General features: G+C 40.0%; 1 protein-coding gene across 17 annotated transcripts in view; it reads right to left on the reverse strand.

The window, feature by feature from the left end:
• LOC144312796 (zinc finger protein 12-like) overlaps positions 1-718 on the reverse strand; it is a 163765-nt gene extending 163047 nt beyond the window's left edge. For 2 of the 17 annotated variants that reach the window (XR_013378406.1, XR_013378409.1), the window contains exon 1: positions 347-692. The gene's annotated coding sequence lies outside the window, so the exon portion shown is untranslated. Of the gene's footprint in view, positions 1-346 lie in introns of all 17 variants that reach the window. The other 15 variants (XM_077895862.1, XM_077895861.1, XM_077895863.1 and 12 more) reach the window with 13 other exon arrangements.
• Positions 719-14829: the final 14111 nt, after the last annotated feature.

Below are 14829 nucleotides of genomic sequence, written 5' to 3' on the forward strand. Positions count from 1 at the left end.
TTTGCTGACAAAGATTACTGCCTGGGCATCTACAGTACCTGTTCTGGTACTTAGGCAAGAGAGTTAATAATTACAGTCACTAGAGGGGTGGGATCCAGGACTGGTTAGCAAGGCAGCCTCCCACCCAGGTCCCTGTGCTGTCCCATGTGGAGCCCCTCTTCTCTCTTGGGGCTGTACCCACTGTTATCACCACTATTGCTCTTGCTCTCCCATGTTAGTGATCCATTTGCACATACAGACACAGCTATGAGGCCAACTGCTCAGGGCCTGTGTCACCTGCCTTGCTTACTGGTTTCAATCAGCAACAATTATCACTGCTTATAGTCTGTGGGATAGGTAGGCTTACCTGGGTAGTTCTTCTCTAAATGGTATGAACTGTGGCTGCAGTCATTCAGCTGATTTGGAATGTCCAAGATGGCTTGCTGGAGGTTCAACTGGTTTGGAATGTCCAAGATGGTTCATTCACTGGAGGTTCAACTAGCTTGGAATGTCCAAGATGGTGGCAGTTGGGCCTTTGTGGAAGGTGGGGATCTCATGTGGGGCTATCATCTGGAGCACTTTGATTTTCCTCCATCTGGCCTCTCCAGGTGGCTCACTTTAGGCTTCCTTAAAAGTATTGTAGTTTCAGGATAATCACTCTCTTTTCTAGGGTGGCTGGATTCTCAGAGTACAGAATTGGAAGCTCTCAAGCCTTTTTTAAGGCTTAGGATAGGAATTAGCACAAACTTATTTCTGCAGTATTTTACTATTAAAACAAGTCACAAGGCCAGCTTAAATTCAACATCCATCCTTCCCTCCCACCCTCTGTCTTTCCTCCTCTCATCTACTCTGATCTATAGCCATCTCCAGTATCACAGCCTGGGTCTGTATAAAAAAGCTAACTTCATATCCAGTTGGATACACATCACATACAATTTATGACCTAACCATCCGTTCCTCATGAACAGTGTCACCATTTTGACTTGCATTAACAATCTCATAACTTAAGACATGGTCAAAATAAATTTCTCCATGGAATTTGCTGGGACCACTTCCTAGAATTCACAGAGTATGCTCCATTTTCTTTGGTAATCCTAGTGGCAGACATATAGTAACTATTCATACTTTTGTACCAAATATTTTTCTATCGCTTCCTTCTCTCTGTCTTCTGAAGTCCATAGTCTTTACTAAAACTATTTTCATCACAGTTGACCTTGGTTTGAAGATCAGGCACTTTGTCTTCTTATTCTTCATCAATCTGTGTAATGTGCTTTTTAAAATTTTAACTAAAGGAAAATTACAGGGGATCCCTGGGTGGCGCAGCGGTTTGGCGCCTGCCTTTGGCCCAGGGCGCGATCCTGGAGACCCGGGATCGAATCCCACATCAGGCTCCCGGTGCATGGAGCCTGCTTCTCCCTCTGCCTGTTGTGTCTCTGCCTCTCTCTCTGTCTCTCTGTATGACTATCATAAATAAATTTAAAAAAATGTTTAAATAAATAAATAAATAAATAAATAAATAAATAAATAAATAAAGGAAAATTACAGACCTTTTGGTACAATGAGTTCCAACCATGTTGACCCTAGGGTCATAAATCATCCAGGTTTGTCTGGGACTAGACCATTTTAGTAATGAAATTTATGTGTCTCAGGGAACCCCTTTTCGTGATACAAAAACTCTCAGTTTTCTGTAATGGGTGCAGAATGTTGGAGGAAAATTCTAAAACCAGCATAGCAGCCCTCAAAAATAGGTCTGAAAGAACTTATTTTAATATCAAATGAACTCAGCATAGATTATCTACCTTCTTTAGTTACTGCCACTGTTTTACCTCTGAGCCCTGATATTAGTAATCACAATTTATAGTTCATAGTAATAAATCACCCATTGCTGCATCAGTCTTAAGTGTGCAAATTAATTGCACATGTACTCATGACCATTGCCCATATACCTTTGACTTTCTTGTAGATTAACTATGATGCACTGCATCAAGATAGTGGTAAATTTATTTGTGAAAAAATTCTGGCTGAAACCCACAGTATAATAATCATGAATAAAACTATACAAGTATCACCATAATCAAATTGCTTAAATCCAGTGATAAAGGGAAAATACAAAAAGCAAAAGAAAAAAAGACATATTCTTCTGTAATAAGAATTACAGCAGACTTGTCAGAAGGAAACACAATAGAAGAGAGTAACTTTTTTTAATTTTTATTTATTTATGATAGGCACACAGTGAGAGAGAGAGAGAGGCAGAGACATAGGCAGAGGGAGAAGCAGGCTCCATGCACCGGGAGCCCGACGTGGGATTCGATCCCGGGTCTCCAGGATCGCGCCGTGGGCCAAAGGCAGGCGCCAAACCGCTGCGCCACCCAGGGATCCCTGAGAGTAACTTTTTTAAAGCATTAAATTTTTTAAACTGTCAATCTACAATTTACTCATCAGAAGTAAATTTTAGAAGCAAAAGTAAAATACTTATTCACCTTATTCACCTATTACTATCACCTACCAAAGGTGAAGGAATTCACTACTAATAGAGCTGCACCACAAATGTTCAAGGAAGTCCTGTAATCACAGAAAGCTATAACAGATGGTAATCTGGAAAATGATAAAAATAGGGACAAATGTAAGATTTTTATCCCTTAATATTTAAATATCTTCAGATGATTGCTTAAAGCAAATATAAGAATATATTTGTGGGTTTTATAACCTATGTAGAGGTAAAATGGGTGACAAGACAGGTACCAAAGCAAGGATGGGGTAAATGGAAGTGTATTATATTTTTGTATGGCTCTTAAATTGGCATTAGTATAATATAATAATAACTGTGGTATGTTAAAGATATGTATTATAAATGTTTAGCCAAGAACCCATCAGGATCTAAAATAAAATCATAAACATAATGAAAGAAAGTATAATCAGAGGGAAAAGAATACAAACAGATAAGCAAATAGAAAAGAAAGAGAAAGGTGTTAAACACAAACATATCAATAGCAGCATTAAATATAAATGGCCCAAAACACCCAATTAAATGTCAGAGATTGTCAGATTGGATTTAAAAAAAAAAAGACACAACTATATGCTGCCAATAAGACATTCAATAAAACATAAACATTGCTGAAAAGTAAAAAGATGACAAATAATATACTTATGCTAACAGCAATCCAAAGTAAGTGGAAGTGGTTATGTTAATATCAACCAATTAGAAATCAGAGTATAGAATATTACCAAAGTAAAAGGCCATTTAGTAATGATTAAGGGTCAATTTTATCAGGAAGATAAAGAAATCCTAGTTATTTGTGCACCAAATAACCGAGTTTAAAAATACTTGAACCCTGGGACGCCTGCGTGACTCAGTAGTTGAGCTCAGGTTATGATCCTGGAGTCCTGGGATTGAGTCCCACATTGGGCTCTCTGCATGAAGCCTGCTTCTCCCTCTACCTATGTCTCTGCTTCTCTCTCTCTCTCCCTCTGTGTCTCTCATGAATAAATAAATAAAATTTTTAAAATACTTGAAGCCACAAAACTGATGGATCTACAAGAAGAAATTGACAAATTTACAATATATTCAGAAATTTCAATAACAATATCTCAGTAATTGGTAGAACATGTAGAAGGAAAATCAGTGAGGATACAGTAGACTTAAAGATGACTCTCAACCAACTTCACCTCACTGCCACAGGACACAAAAATAACAAAATACACAAAACAACAAAATGCAAATTTTTCTCAAGGTCACACAGACCATTTACACAGATAGACCACATCCTGTGTCATAAAATTACATTTCAGCAAAATACAAGGAATGTACCTTACTTGAGTCCTTATTAGCATTACCTATTGTGAAAAAAAATCATGAGTGTGGGATCCTAGATGTAATCCTGGAATAGAAAAAGGACATTTGTGGGAAAGCTGATGAAATTCCAGTGACATACTTAATTTAGGTAGTAATGTTGTTATCATTGTGAATTTCCTGGTTCTAATCATTGCACTATGGTGTATAAGTTATTAACAGTAGGGGAGGCTGGGCGAGGAATATATGGAACCTCTCTACTAGTTTTGCAACTTTACTATAGGTCTGAAATAAGGTTTTAAAGAAATGTATACCAATTTTTGCCTATTAAATAGCTTTTGCCAGTTGTTGGCAAAAATATAGGTTATATAGCCAAAATGACATAGGTTGCAAACCTAGCTTTACCATTTACTGCCTTGTGTGACCTTGTATAAGTTATTTAAGTCCTCTGAACCTCTATTTTCTTAATCTGTAAAACTGAGATGAAGCCTTAATTATAAAATCGCTGGGAGAATTAGGTATGTAGGTAAAGTGCCAAGTATAATGCCTGGCATGGAGTAGGTAAGCTGGAAGACTAAGTTTTTCTTCCCAAACAAACCATTCAATTCATGGCATGATTGAGTTGACCTATGTCATGTCCTTATCCTTATGGAGACCATAGTCCAGAGAGGAAAACATTTAGATCATTTCTATTTTACTCAATTCTTTTCCTATGGCACTTGCAAATCTATATGCATTATCTATGATTTAGCATATGTGATTTCCATGAGCAGGGGAAGAGAAAAAGAGAAAAGTTTGCAATCCACTCAACCACACTCCAAGCTCTTTGAGGGTCTGTGTTTCTTACTTCTCTTGATTCACCACCCAGACCTGAGCACAGGACCTTTTGCGATTGTATCAAAGTCAATAGATAGTAAAAAGGGGAGAGAAACCTGACCATCCACCCAGAATCCTTTGTGGGGAGGCTGAGGTTTATGGTTTGTTTGTTTGTTTGTTTGTTTTTCATGGAAGGGGGAGCTGTGTCCTCTACCCCTGAGCTGCTGTGGCCTTTTTCTTTCTTCTTCACCCCTAGAAGTTTCATGGCAGGCTAAGGACCAGCAGAAAGATGATAATTGGGGTTGATTTGTCCTCTCCAGCCTATGGTGTGGGAATGCTTTCTAGTGAGAGTTCTGTCATTTTCCTTTCTCTCCCTCTAGGCTTGGTTTGGGAGACCTTTTAGCTTCCATCCTATTTAATCATGTAGCCTTCCTTCTGCAAGCTTGAGATGAGGGATCCCACTAGTGGGACTCTAGTTGTTTCTGACAAAGGTTTGCTGGTCGCCTGTGCTCTACAATCACCACACTCATGCTGTCCTCTGGGGAGAGACTGGCAGCTCCTGTTGACAAGCTAGAATTGCCCTCTTAGAACACTGTTACAATATTAAGACCTTACTTCCTAGGTGGGGACGTGTTGGAAGCACCTGCTCTGGCCACGTAGGCTCTGCTGCCTCCTGGATCCATGAAGCCTGCTCCTGCCAGCACAAAATCGATCTGTCTTAAATCAGGACATGGTGGATTCCATGTCCACAGCACCTGCCATGGCTCTTGTTGTCACTGCTATCCCTGCTCTGCTGCTGCCCCTTTGCCAGGCACTCTAAGCATTACTGGAAGTGGAGACCTTAAATATCTCAGGAATGATGTGAAGTCTGACTCTGACCTGGTCTTGATACTCTTCCCCATGGATCTTCATGACCTGTGCTGAGGGAGAGGAGGAACAAACAGAGAAGAAAATGAATGATTCCAGTAACGCCTGCTCCCCCTCTTCCTGTAGATGAATAAATTAAGGGCTTATGATTAGAAGAACCTCTGAAGTCATCAAGTCCAGTCTCATGGTTTAATGCAGGAATCCCCTGGCTAGTACCAGTTTTGCTTGAACAGTTCCAGTGTCTGAGAGAGCACTACCCCGATTCACCAGTGAACATCCACATACACCTTCATTTTAAACATTTTTATTCATATATCTGCAGAATAGATTCCTAGAAGTGAGACTGCTCACCAAGGATTATGTACATTTGAGATTTTGATAGTTACTGACAACTTGCGCACGTGTACATAGCCTGTTTGCACTCTTTGATGTCTACAAAAATCAGTGCATGACTATCAGGCAGACTTTTGACTCTGTTAGTTAAGAATGTCCCACAATAGAGAGTCTGAGTGGCTTAGTCAGTTAAGCGTCTGCCTTTGACTCAGGTCAAAGGCTAGGGTCCCTCAGCAGGAGGTCTGCTTCTCCGCTCCTTCTGCTGTTCCCCCTGCTTGTGCTCATTCTCTCTCTCTCTCTCTCTCTCTTTCTCTCTCTCTTTCTCGTAAATGAAATCTTTAAAAAAAGAATATCCCACAATAGATCAGACTGCCCGGATTGGGATTGTAAGTGTTCGACAATAGATTGGATGGTCAGTATGCTTTAGAAGGTGTTGCAACATTGGATGTAAGAATAAGAGGTAATACCTAAGGGATCTTGGAAATTCACCTTTACGAAACACTTCAGATAAGCACTAGGAATCTTGTGACAAGGCCTCCAGATGGTGGTTTGTTTGGCACTGAGCCCTTCCAAATGCAGTTCATTTTTCAAGTGAGCCTCAAAGCACCAACTACTTTTGCGAGAACCAAGACACCTTGGCCTGGGGTCTTCTTGTCCTTTGCCCCAAAGACAGCTATGTCTAGTGTCCCAACTGAGATGGCCTTAGTCCTGCTAGAACTCTCCCCTGATGGGACTTAGGGGGTGAATGACATTTTCCCAATTACCAAAAAAGATCTCTGGCTTTAGGTAAAGGGTAATAGAGCTGAAGCTAAGAGCAGCTAGTGGCCAGCTTCAGATAGAGATGTTGTTTTTCCATGATGGTGGATTGATATCTTTATTAGGTTCAGAGAATTAACAGACACATATAGATAGGGCTTCTATTAATAGATTAACAGAGACAAAAAGGAAGGGAGCAGGCTGTTAGCCCCTTGGCCCAGCCAGATTCCACTCCTTCTGTTAGGAAAGTTACCGAGTCCTGCCCATTCTACCTTAACTCATATCCACCTCCTTTCTTGACAGCCCCAGCACGAATTCACATTAATAAAGTCCATCACTGACCTCATCACACCTCGGTGCAAACACCCTTAATGGCCCCCTGCTACCCTCCCCCATAAAAGGATGGACAGATCCCTCCCTCCTCACTGGGGCACACAAGGCTTCCCCCATCCCCCGGTGCCCTCCACCCACCCACCCACCCTCTCCCCTCACACCCCCAGTCTGGTCTTAACTCCCTTAATCCTTTACATACTTAATCAAAGGCCACCTCCACCAAGCGTTTGGGAACCTCCAGTCCTGTCAGCTCTCTCCTTCCTTTGAATCTGTGCTGTCTTTGGAAGCCCTGCCTAGGAGGCCCCTATCAGCTCAGGTGTCATGTTGGAGTGCATTATTTGTACCATTGTCTTGTTACTGCTGTATGTGTCTTAGAGGAAGGGATGAAAACTCCTGGACTCCCCTAGCCAGCTCTAAGGTCTTTATAGGCTTGTGATGTTTGAAGACGGTCACGTGTTAACATAGATTTGCTGCTTAAGACTGTCTTTTATCAAGATAGCTGGAAAGACATGATTTCTTGTCCCATTTTCCTTAGTACTTTCATAAGGTCTATAAGGGTCTACAGATAAAAGCTGCTCAGAGGGATGAAAAAGTGAACTGCAATAGGCCTGGGGCAGGGAAGGGTGGGGGAAATTTAAGTCTGAGGTCTATGAGACAGTCTGGAGTCACCAAGTCTGTCCCATAATGTTATGCAGGCTGTTCACTGCACAAGGGCACCTGGCTGGGAGGTGAGGTAAGTAAGATTCTACAATCCAGCCTTCATTCCTTTCACCAAGCCATGCAATCATCCTGGTGTTGGCTTGCCTCTGCCTGCAAGAATGGATACCTGTCAACTAGCCAGATGTGTCTGCCCAGAGGGTCCCTTAGTCTATAAGGGCTCTATATATGGATTGACTGTGCCTACCAGCTCTGGTGCTTATAGACCCTTACAAATGTACTAAGGAAATTGGGACAAGAGACCATGTGGTTGTTGGATTCAGTTCCCTAAGGGCTGTTGGACTATGGGCCTCTGTCCCTTACTGGCTGTTGGCTGGTTGCCACCCTCATTTACTGGCCACATGAGCCTCTCCAACATGTCAACTCTCTTCATCAAAGCCAGAGAGAGAGGGAGTTTTCCAGCAAGATAAAAGTCATGGAAGTGATAGCCTCTCATCATTGCTTCTAATGTTTAGAAGCAAGTTACTCAAAAGGATGGGATTATGTAATCTGTGAATAGCAGGAGGTAGTGATCATGGGGAGCCACATTAGAGCCTGTCTACCGCTGAAACTCAGAACCACAGAGCCATAGAACTTAAGCTGGGGAACAGAGTTCATGTATTAGAATGCCTTGCCTTTACTTCAAGACATAAAGAATCTCTTCCTGATCAGGGGATATATTTTATCTCCAATATATCCAGATATATCCAATATATCCAGATATATTTTATCTACAATATTCATTTAGAAATGAAAAAAGGGTATTGTTACACAACAGAGAAGCATGCCACTGTGTATTGGTTGCTGATATTCAGTATATAATACTGAATATCAGCATATATATATATATGATTATATATAATATATATTATATATAATATATATACTGATTTCAGTATATAATACTGAAATAGTATTATATATTCCTGGTGAATTAAGCTTCTTATAATTCTAAAGATTCTATGTCTAGTAATTTTTTATTCTATAAAGTCTACTTCGACTAATTTCATCATAGCTATCCAAATTTTCCTTTTGTTAGGTATTATATGGTGCTCCATCTACCCCCAACCTTTTAATTTCAACCTTTAGTTGGCTTTGTAATTAAGTTGTGTCTCATATAAAGAAAATGCATGTAGTTCAGTATTTTATCCAGTCTAACACTCTCGACTTCTTTTTTTTTTTTTTTTAAGAGAGAGAGAGAAAGAGAGAAAGCCTAAACAAGAGGGCAGGGCAGAGGGAGAGGCAGAGAGCAGACATCTTAAGCAGGCTCCATACCCAGCGTGGAGCCCAACTTGGGACTCAATTTCATGACCCTAAGATCAGACCTATAAGATCATGATCTGAGCCAAAATCAAAAGTCAGACACTTAATCAACCGAGCCACCCAGGTACCCCTAATATTCTTGACTTCTAATTAGAATATCTGTTCGCACTCAGTGGAATCAATGGTGTATTTTGGTTTAGCTCTATTTTTTAATACTTGTTTTCTATTTCACTTAGCTGTTGTGTAGTTTTAATTTTTAACACCAAACCATAATATAGTATTGTGGATAAAAGCACTGGTTCTGGAGTCAGGCTGTGTGGGAGCATTCCCCAGTTCCACCACTTACTAGGAGTGACCTAGGCATGTTTCTGAACCTCATAAGTTTCATTTCCTTAACTGTAAAATGGGAAGATAATAGCAATCATAACAATTTAATTGGGCTGTTGTGAGAAATAGTTTTTAAAAATTGTAGGTAAAACACAGTAGTACTATTTTATACAGTATGCTTTGTATCCATCTTAACCACTATTTTATTAACAATAAACATGGAATGCCTAGGTGGCTCAGTGGTTGAGCATCTGACTTTAGCTCAGGGTGTGATCCCAGAATCCCGGGATTGAGTACCACATTGGGCCCCCTGCATGGAGCCTGCTTCTCCCCCTGCCTGTGTCTCTGCATCTCTGTGTGTGTGTGTGTGTGTGTGTGTGTGTGTGTGTGTGTGTGTGTCTCATGAATAAATAAAATCTTTAACAAAAAAACAATAAACATGATTTCTAAAGCAAATTTATTTCCATGTCTGACCAAAAAGGTAGGAGCTGTATCTGCTACTCCTTGCCACCTTTGAAATAAATTTTTTCTGATAATTTAAATTCACATTTGTATGTGTTTTTGACAAGACAAAATTAGTTAACTCTTAACATTTTTTTAAACTTAAATTTTTAACCAAATTCTTGTCTCTTACATTATTTTCTTGGATTCTGTAGCATGGGTGATTGATTCCCTGTTCCCTCTTGGCCCTCGTGAGTTTAACAGTAACCACAATATATATTTTCCCTGGAAGTTTTCCACATCAAGAGCCTGGATCTCTCTCTTCTGCCTGAGAGCTTTCTCAGGGAGCTTGCTCAGCTACTCAGAGGAGCATCCCATAAGTGCAGGGAATGACAGTCAGTGGATAAATGGCCTAACACCCCTGTCCTCTGCTAGTTTGATTCTGAAGCATTTTTCTCCCAATCTGAGGCATTTTTCTCCCTAATGAGTTTGTCCAGTTTTGCACAGCAACCCACTCACTAGTGCACTTCTTCTGCCGTCGTCTCACTGGCCCACTTTTCTCATGTGTGTTTCCTGGACTCTTTTTCCGAATAAATAAGTGCACCCAAAGTTCTTCTCAAGTGCCCTTTCTATACATACTGAGATTATCATATGCTTTTTCTCCTTTGTGTTACAGTGTGGTGGTTTTCAATAATTTGTTTTCAAATGTTAATCAACGTTGCATCCTGAAAATAAAGTTAACCCAGTTGTGGTATACCATTGGATAGAAAGATGGATGGATAGATAGATAGATAGATAGATAGATAGATAGATAGATAGATAGAACATGTATACTATACATTTCATTTCCTATTTCCTATGAGGTTTGGGCATCAAAGTTATGCAGCCCTTACACAATGGGGTGGGAAGTATACCATCTTTTTCTATTCTCTGGAAAAATTTGTGAGAATTTTTAGTTCTTTCTTCAATGTGTAGAAGAATTCTTCATGAAAGTCATTCTGGACCTGTAACTTTCCTTATGAGATAGCTTTTAATTTTTATTAAATTAATAAATAGATGTGCTCAGATTTTTCTGTTCTTTATGGATCATTTTTGGCAAGTTGTGTTTTCTATGTATTAATAGATTTCATCTAAGTTGTCAAATATAGTGTCATAAAGTAGTTCTTGGGGATCCCTGTGTGGCTCAGCGGTTTAGCTCCTGCCTTTGGCCCAGGGCGTGGTCCTGGAGACCCAGGATTGAGTCCCACGTCGGGCTCCCTACATGGAGCCTGCTTCTCCCTCTGCCTGTGTCTCTGCCTCTCTCTCTCTCTGTGTCTCTCATGAATAAATAAATAAAATCTTAAAGAAAATAAAGTAGTTCTTAATTTCTATATATGAACTTTATAGTATCTATGAAATACTTTTTCTGTTTTCTTACCTTTCTAAAGATTTATTCCCATTTTTAAATTTCTTATTTCATATCAGTAGTATTTTGAACATGAAAAGAGATTAATATTAGCTGATTGTGCCCTGTTTAATCATAAATTCAATTTAAAAAATACTCTGGGGATCCCTGGGTGGCTCAGCGGTTTGGCGCCTGCCTTTGGCTCAGGATGTGATCCTGGAGTCCTGGGATCGAGTCCCGCCTCGGACTCCTGGCATGGAGCCTGCTTCTCCCTCTGCCTGTGTCTCTGCCTCTCTCTCTCTCTCGAATAAATTAAAAAAAAAAACTTTAAAAAAAAATAAAAAATACTCTGGGCAGAAAAAAATTGAGAATTTTCTTAAAGATATTGTCTTTCATGAAGGATATAAAATGACCTGGGATGGTTTTTGAAGTGAAGTTTTCTGAAGCTCTCATTCCATACTTCCCCCTCCCCTCCATCTTGCATGGGAGAGAGTCACATGCAGACTCTTTTTTAGATCCAGGCTTATATCTGGCTTAATTTTCCTCCTATTACATTCACCAAACCTCCCTGATATGTCCAGGTTGAACCCCTCCACTACCAGCAAAAACCGTCCTAGTTTACCGGGAACTACTCCAGCCTTACATTACTTCAATGGGGACAAAAATCACAACTCAGAGTTGTAGTAGAGGTTAGACATAATGCATCAGAAGTAATAAGCACAGTACTTGATTCACAGTTGTACCATACGTGGTAGCTACCAACATTGCTTTCTATGCTTGACCCACCAATGTGCACAGTAGGATAGCAGCCCATAATGAGATGGGCAACTTTTTATTCACCTATGTAAATCTCTCACTGTGGTCAATAACTGGCACATAATAGATCCAAAATAGGTATTTTTTTGTTTGCGAGTCTCAGTTGAAGTCCTGATCTTCCAATACAAATCTTGTCCCTTAGATTCCTGGAAACACTACAAATTTTTACGGTTTGATAAAGGTAATAGTTACTTCCTGACGAGGCACAAATGTATTACCAGTTCTAAGTACAGCACCTGACACATAGGTAGCTAATATTTTTTAGTGATTGCATGTAGAAGAGAACAAAACTCCCCTATGGGATCTGAACTATTTTCACAAAGATGTTATGCTAACACTATGCCTGGCCTATAAGGATGTTCAATGTTTGTAAAATAAGGTATTACTTTTTATTTTATAAAGAGCACATACACATCAATAAGTAAAGATGAGCAGGCTAAAAGACAGGCAGAAAAGAAAAATCAAATTTACAAAATGCATATTTGAATATTCAACATTACTATTCAAAAACTACAAAATTACAGAAGAGGATATTCTAACGCACATACAAATAAACTCAAATAGGAAAAGAAATAGCTTGGGGGATCCCTGGGTGGCTCAGTGGTTTAGCGCCTGCCTTCAGCCCACGGCGTGATCCTGGAGTCCCAGGATGGAGTCCCATATAGGGCTCCTTGCATGGAGCCTGCTTCTCCCTCTGCCTGTGTCTCTGCCTTTCTCTCTCTCTCTCTCTCTCTCTGTCTCTCATGAATAAATAAAATCTTTAAAAAAAAAAAAAGAAATGGCTTAAGGATTTTATGCAGAACTGGTGAGGGTACAGAGAATAAGATGCCATTATTAAATACTGGTAGAATGGCACTTTGGTACCACGTTTCTGGGAAGGACAACTGGGAAATGCATATCAAAAGCTTTAAAATTAAACAATGGTCCTGACATGACATCTCCTTTCTTAGGAAATTATTGCAAAGAAATTACCAGATAAATTTATGGGGATGTAGATAACAAAAAGTTGTTATTTATATAAATAAATATAAATGCATTGGAGAAAAAATGTTGTCAACAGGTTAAGGAAGCTATATCTTAATTACTGATAGGTATTAGTGGTTTTATTTCAAAACCCAGTCAGTAAAAGGAAATAATTGTTGTGATCACCAGATGGCAATGTGGTTCTTTTTTTTCAAATATTTTCGCATTTGCTCCAGGTTTGCACTGTAGAAGTTCACAACTTTCTTAGCAAATTCATTCAGGTTTCTATTATCAGAGTCCTGGAGTCAAAACTGAGAGTCTTAAGGACTCCTCATATCCTTTCCATGCCTGACTAGAGTATTATGCACCTGGGCATATTAAAACACCTCCTACCAAAGCTGCCCTTGGAGATGTTAGGGAACTCTGTACGGGTGCCTGGTTGGCCTGGTCAGTGGAGCATATGCCTCTTGATCTTGAGCTTTTGAGCTTGTGACCCCCACATTGGGTATAGAAATTACTTAAAAACAAAATCTTTATTTAAAAAAAAGTTCTTTAAACAAAAATTTACTCCCAGTACCCTAGCTCACTGCTCTCTGGTGCCACATAGAGCATGTCTCCTCTCTCCACAGAACTCAAAAATAGGTAAAGATAACTAGCACTCTTTTCCATATTTAATCTTACAATCTTCTCCAGGTGGAAAAATTCCCCAGTTTTCTCTTCTTGTGCTTTGTTTTGGTTCTCTCTATATTTTGCTGCCATTCCCACATTTTCCAAGCTACTATGTAGCTAGTACTTGGAGCCTGGGGCTTTGCAATCCAGATACCACCACTTCATAGTTACATGTACTTGGGCACGTTACTTAAACACTCTGAGTTTCAAATTTTTCAACAGCAAATGGGGGAAATAGTAGACTCTATGACCTCATAAGTGGTAATGAGGATTGAATAAGTATGAAAAGTAAATGGCACCACGCCTGGCACATAAGAGGTATTCCACTTGTGTAGGCTAGATCTAAACTTCTGTTTTCTGTAAAATAATATTCTGCTTGTAAGTCATTGTGGGAATCTAATCAGAATGTCAGTAAACTGGGGGATCCCTGGGTGGTGCAGCGGTTTGGCGCCTGCCTTTGGCCCAGGGCGCGATCCTGGAGACCCGGGATCGAATCCCACATCGGGCTCCCAGTGCATGGAGCCTGCTTCTCCCTCTGCCTGTGTCTCTGCCTCTCTCTCTCTCTCTCTGTGACTATCATGAATAAATAAATAAAATCTAAAAAAAAAAAAAGAATGTCAGTAAACTGGCTCCCATGGTGCCTCATGCTTACTATACATTACATAGGTGAGCCACTGTGCAGGGGTGCCTAAGGCCTCAGTGTCTCCAGACTTCTGAACACATAAAGTAGGGAAAGAGTGGTAGTTTGGTGTTTTGTTTGTTTGTCTTTTGTGAGACTATTTTTTTAGAGTAGTTCTATATTCAAAGCAAAATCTAGGGGAAGGTTCCTCCCTGCTCCCACATATGCATAGCCTCCCCCATTTTCAACATTCCCTGCCAGTGGGATACATTTGTTTCACCTAATGAGCTGACATCGAATGATTACCTCTTCTACCCCACTCCCACCCTCAACTAGATATACTTTGGGTATAACCCAAAGCCACCAGGAGAGTTCATCCCACCAAAAAAGTTGAGCCAAAAGAAATTGGTCTTTGGTATCCCCAGGCTACAGTTTTTGGTGTTATGCACTTTTTCTACTTCATAGCCATCGGAGACTGCCTTCCATTTTCAGGGAGTTGTTACCTTATATTCTCTCCCCAGTTCCCTATCTAAGCCCACACTTAGATCTTCCAATCAATTCATTTACAGTCCTTTCATATGTAATAATTTTTAGGGTAATTGTCACGAGAGAGATTCCTAATCTTTTATAACGTTATCCCTTCAACACAAGATTTATTTAACTGACTTGGTAAAATAAAACAACTTTCCCACATTTTTAAAGATTTTTGGGGGGGGGGGAGAGAGAGAGAAAGTGAGAGACCACAAGTGGGGGGAGAGGCAGAAGGAGAGGGTGAGA

This window comes from Canis aureus, chromosome 4 (genome assembly GCF_053574225.1).
Source record: "Canis aureus isolate CA01 chromosome 4, VMU_Caureus_v.1.0, whole genome shotgun sequence".
NCBI classification, from domain to species: Eukaryota; Metazoa; Chordata; class Mammalia; order Carnivora; family Canidae; genus Canis; species Canis aureus.